The following is a 6,157-nucleotide window of genomic DNA, read 5'->3' on the forward strand; positions in this document are numbered from 1 at the left end:
CAGGCTCCAGTGGTCCATGTTCATCCTGTTGTCAAGGCCAATATCTCCAGCAGGCACAAAGGGCACAGGGTCTAGAGACCTCACAATTTGTTTAGGGCCCATAGACAGATTTTTGTTTCTTTAGCAATCAGAAGGGAAAAATGAAGTTTTAGGTCAAAAAACACGTTTTATGTAATGTTATATGTAATGTTAATATCTTCACCTTTATTCTAACCTAGTCATAAAACATACTTTTTACTTTTTTTCTAAGGGGGAAGTGCCTACTGCTCCTGAAAGTTACCATGCGGCCCTGCCTGTGGTATTAAGTTAAATGATATGATATTGTTGACAACCAATCATTTCAGGTCTGTGAAACAGTTTTGATCTACTCAGTATATATCTCTTGGACGACCCTTTCCTAGTTTGTAGAAAATCTCAACTCAAGCCAGGCAGAGAAGGTAATCCATTTATTTCTCTTTTTCCTTTTCCCTTCTCTCCTTTTTCTCTATGTCTTTCACCTATTCCTTCTATGTGCTTACTGGCTAGTGATCTCTCTCTCTTTCTCTCTCTCTCTCTCTCTCTCTCTCTCTCTCTCTCTCTCTGCCTCTCTATTTCTTTTCATCTTCCCCTCTCCCTCACTCTCTCTCCTTTCTCACCTCTCCCTCTTTGCCTATTTTCTCAGACTTTCTAATGGAACCAGAAGATCAATCATCTATAGTGATCTGGACTCCCCAAAAGACCTTGAACTGTTGCAGGCACTTACTGTGTTCCTTCCACCCTCAAGGCTATCTCTACGCTCTTTCTCTAAGTCATAGATGAGTTCCAGAAGAGATCAGAAAGACCAGGTGAACTCAGATCAGGGATATCCTAAAGCTCTCTGGGGGTTGGGACAGAAAACAAGACCTAGACACAAACTAATTTCTTTCTTTCTTTTTCATTCACAGAGTCTCACCCTGTTGTGCAGGCTAGAGTGCAGTGGCAGAATCATAGTTCATTGCAACCTCAAACTCCTGGGCTCCAGCAATCCTCCCCACTCAGCCTCCTGAAGATCTGAGACTACAGGTTTATACCATCATGACTGACTAATTAAAAAAAAAAAATTGTTGAAACAGGGTCTCACTATGTTAACCAGGCTAGTCTTGAACTCCTGGCCTCAGTTGATCCTCTTGTTTTGGCCTCCCTAAATGCTGGAATTACAGGCATGAGCCACTGCTCCTAGCCAGACTAATTACTTAAACTGTTTTGCTCCTCCCATACTCTTTCTCTGTCTTTAGTTGCTGGGGTCTTGACCGGGTAGGGAAAGTGGGGAGGAAGGAGAAAAAATGATTCTACCTATTTGCTTATTCTTGAAAAATATTCCCATCTTAATATTTAGGACAAAAATTTTGATATTAAATTTCTTTTGCAAGAACTTGCATTTTTTCCCTTCTGATCCCGGCACTGAAAACCCCTGAAGAAATGAATGCCCTCTCATCTAGCTGCGTAAATAAGAAGCCATCAGATAAATAAGATAAATAGGGAAATAAGGACCATGGTAACTTCCCCTATGACTCTAGCATAAATACTAATTAAACCCATTAGGGCCAAGTCACAGAGTTGGCTGTCACGGTGATTCTGTGGATAGGGCCCTGCCCTCAAGGAGCAACATTTAGTTGAGAAAAGTAATGTATATAAATAATACAAGAAAATGATCATAAATGAGTACGGAGAAAGTGCTCAGTGGGGGACTGATAGAAAAGCAGCCAGTATCCAGGCTTCCCCTAGGCAATGAAAGGAGCTTAAAAGCTATTCTGCGGTCACAGATGATGGTGGATTATCCACTCCAGTTTGTGGTCCAATGAAAAGGTTGAGTGACTTCTGTTAAAACCAGCCCAGAAGTGTGGTTAAATATTCAGACTTAGAGAAGCACTGCAGAGCCTGGAGGAAGAGGACACTTTTAGGCCAGGTGAAAAAAGAAAGAAATGACTGAACTCTCATCACACGGAGCTGTGAAGGGAGAAGCAGTCAGAGATTCCATGGATTTGGTTCAGGGCTTTCATTTATCTGAAGCTGTCAAAGAACCTTTGTGCTACTGGCTTTCAGAAATTCTGCGAGAAGGCCGGGCGTGGTGGCTCTTGTCTATAATCTCAGCCCTTTGGGAGGCTGAGGCAGGCAGATCATCTGAGGTCAGATGTTGGAGACCAGCCTGGCCAACATGGTGAAACCCTGTCTCTACCAAAAATACAAAAATTTAGCCAGGTGGCGGGTACCTGTAATCCCAGCTACGTGGGAGGCTGAGGCAGGAGAATCGCTTGAACCCAGGACGTGGAGGTTGCAGTGAGTTGAGATCACATCACTGCACTCCACTTTATCTAAGAAAAAAAAAAAAAAGAAAAGAAAAAGAAAAAGAAAAACTCTGGGAGAAGAAAATGTGGAAGGAGGCCATTATCCAGCTTCTAGAGAGACAGTAACAAAAGCAAAATTAGCTTTGAATTTATAACAAGTCACTAGTTCAACAAGAACTGCAGAGAAGGCACAACATCCATTTTGTGCCAACTTTGTCTGGACTTAAACAATGAATTTGGAAGAGAGAGGTGGAGCTGGGGAGTGGTAAAGCATTAAATAACCAACCATGACTAACCACTGAGTTTAGCCTGAATGAATTCACTCTGCAAACATAGCTGTCATCAAAACATAGCTTACACAAGACTCCCAAAAGGGCTACATGTCACAACGTATAACTACAAATCCAGGCTTTGTCTGCAAGGTTATAATCAACTGTTTGTGGCGTAGCATTTGGTATCGTTGGATAACATGGAATGGTTGCTCCAGGTGATTTCAGTTTTTATGAAAGTAGAACAGGGTACGTATTTTATTCACTCCATTGTTGAAGGTAGATTTGTGTAGTCAACAGAGTTTCTGTGGCTGATGTTGCTTTTAATTCAAAGAACATGCCACAATGGAATACAGCTACCTATTAGTATAGACACAAATTCTTACTCTAGTTCTGTATTGAGCTAGCTGCATGAGGCATAATTACGTTATCTTAAAACGAGGCCCCTTCTAGTCTTAAAGTGTTATGATTACCCTGTTTGGTTATTGTGAAAAGCCTGGTAGGCGCTTTTCTCTGAGAAGATAGGGGAACAGCTGAGAAACATTGTAAGACACCATTATATTTACTTACCACTGAAGGTAGAAAGAAAATTAATGAATTAAGTAGGGATTCTGTGAATTTCTTTCCTACTCTTTTCCTTATCCACTAATACTAGCTTTCAAAAAAAGGAGGTGGGAGTATGTAAAATCAACTACTATAAAGGAGTGAGCCATAGGATATTCAAACCTAGTATTTCCCCACTGAGCCCATACACCAAAATAGGCATAGAGATAGAAGTTTCAACCCATGTTTGCAGCATTTTGAAAATGGGCTATGTATTTAAGAGAGATCAAATTATAAATATTAGCTATACTATTAGAGCTTGGTGTAAACCAGGGTTTCCCAGCCTCAGCACTACTGACATTTAGAGTGGATAATTCTTTGTTGTAGGGAGCTGTGCTGTGCATTGTAGGATGTTTAGCAGAATCCCTGGGCACTGCTCACTAGATGTCAATAGCAAACTGTCTCACTCTTCCAATTTTGGTAATCAAAAATGTTCTCAGGCATGATCAATGTCTTCTGGATGATAAAGTCACCCTCCTTTAAGAACCACTGGTCTAAACAAAATGATGAGGGATATTATGAAGTTTTATTTTGATGTGTCTGCCCCTGCCACCTTTCCTGCTTCCTGCCTCAGGCATTTTATATTCATTTATTTAAGAGGTGTTTATTAAATAACAACTATGTGCCAGGTACTGTGCTAGGAGATGAGGATACAGTAGTGAAAAAGAGAATGGTACCTAATTATGCAGTTTACAATTTCATAGGGGAGACAATGTGAAATAAATAATTCTAAAATAACACATCATACAAAACAGAAATGCAGGTTACCTGCACACACAACTATAACCACTGCTTCCCTAAACATATTATTATAGTAGATGGTTTAAGAAGAAATTAATCTACAAAAGAATGATAATAGTAGAGGAGTAGAACAACACAGTTTTGAAAACTAGGATGTAGGCCAGGCATGGTGGCTTACCTCATGGAGGCAGGTGAGTCACCTGAGGTCAGGAGTTCAAGATCAGCCTAACCAACAGAACCCTGTCTCTACTAAAAATACAAAATTAGCTGGGCATGGTAGAGCATGCCTGTAATCCCAGTTACTCTGGAAGCTGAGGCAGGAGAATTGCTTGAGTCTGGGAAGTGGAGGTCACAGTGAGCCAAGATTGTGCCATTTTATGAAAGAAAAGAAAAGAAAAGAAAGGAAAAGAAAGAAAGAAAAGGAAGAAAAGAAGAAAGAAAGAAAGGAAAGAAAGAAAAGAAAGAAAGAGATGGAGGAACTAGAGTGTGGTATCATAGTAAGAAATATAAACTTGACCTCTGCCTCATTTCTGTCACATAGTTCAGAAAACCCTCAGAATCTGTGAAGTAATATGTGTCTTTTGTATGCTAATAAGGTGACTAATGGCTGGGGGCACTTAGAAAACCTCAAGATAGGGGATAGTTGCCAGCAGAACCAATCAAGTGATTAGAGAAGCTTAAGGTTGAGTTAATCACCAATGGCCGATGATTTAATCAGTCATGTCAACATAATGAAGCCTTTATAAAAACACAAAGGGACAGGGTTTGGAGAGCTTCCAGGTTGCTGAACATGTAGAGTATAGTGAATCCAAAAAAGGCATGGAAGCTCGGCACCTCTTCCCCTATATTTTGCCCTATGCATCACTTCCATCTGGCTGCTCCTGAGTTGTAGCCTCTTAGAATAACTCAGCAATAGTAAATAAAGTGTTTCCCTGAGTTCTTTGAGCCATTCTAGCAAAAAATCAAACCCAAGGAGGGGGTCATGGCAGCTGTGTGCTGCAGTGGGACCAAGGCTAACCACTCATCATAGCTTCCGCCTGCACTGCTCCAGCTGAGAAGGGCCCCACTCTCCCCAGTGGCAGGCCCACTGCTGGTGCCATTCTGAGAGTCTAGCCTCTAAAGGTCTGCATCCTGATCTAGGGCCAGGACTAATGGTGCCACTGCCACCACCAGGCCAAGGATAAAGGGGAGGCTGAGCACTCTCATGCATCCCTAAGACAAATCCCATTGCTGCTGCTGTAGGCTGCAGTGAGACCAATGCATGATGACCAATCTATCCACAGCTACCTGCTTGTGCTGCTTCAGCTGAGAAGGACCCTGCCCTCCCCAGTGGCAAGGCCATAGCACAGAGAACCTATCCTTCAAAGGTCTGCATAATGGCTTAGGGCTGGGGATGACCCTGTCCCTGCACCACCAGGCCAAGGAGGGAGAGGGGAAGCACAGGTATTTTCATGTACTTTGAGGACAAACCCCACTACTGCTCTGCAGGCTGCTATGAAACTAAGATATGAGCAAACCACTCTCCACAGCTACCTGCCTATACTGCTCCAGCTGCGAGAGGCCCCACCCTCCCTGGTGACAAACCCACAGTACAGCAACTGCTGCCCCCACTTAAGTATTACCCTGGTGACCTGGAGATCACCCCCACCCCTGGCCATCACAGTCAGCACCTGAATGTACTACTGGGGGCATGTGTACAAGTCTCCCATCATAGTCTCCTCCCCCAACTACTCAAGCATGCTGTCCAGAAGCCTGGAAATTATCCAGTGCAATCCACCTCGTTGGCACTTGAACACTCCTCACAGGGTCTAAGGTTGAGCCAAAACAACTTGCCAATACCACTACAGCTGGCACTCAACCTGTCACAGCCACTGCCAATTGGAGTACAGGCCACATGGGGTTGCTCCATCACTGGCATTGCCATCACCCATATCACACCAGCTTCCAATGGCCCAAGAACTTGCCCACATGTCCAGCCACCCAGTGGCACTACCAGCACCCAACCAAGACACCTGGAGGCCCAAGGATCAACCCTCCTGGACCCAGTAACACTGGTGCCAGCACAAGATGCCTTGAAGCCAAAGAACAGGCAGGCTAAGCTCACTGCTGCCACCACTGAGACCTGGTGACTGGCCCATAGCATCCTACTCCACAGCAAACTTCACCACAGTCTCAAATAATAACCACATCTTTAGCCACTGAGTAAATCATAGATATCACTGATACTGTTTATAGCCAGAG

The 6,157-nt window shown here is 43.3% G+C and overlaps 1 long non-coding RNA gene across 3 annotated transcripts in view; it reads right to left on the reverse strand.

The window, feature by feature from the left end:
• LOC101030116 (uncharacterized) overlaps nucleotides 1–6,157 on the reverse strand; it is a 215,409-nt gene that overhangs the window by 128,630 nt on the left and 80,622 nt on the right. The window lies entirely within an intron of this gene.

Source organism: Saimiri boliviensis, chromosome 3 (assembly GCF_048565385.1).
Source record: "Saimiri boliviensis isolate mSaiBol1 chromosome 3, mSaiBol1.pri, whole genome shotgun sequence".
In the NCBI taxonomy this organism is placed as follows: Eukaryota; Metazoa; Chordata; class Mammalia; order Primates; family Cebidae; genus Saimiri; species Saimiri boliviensis.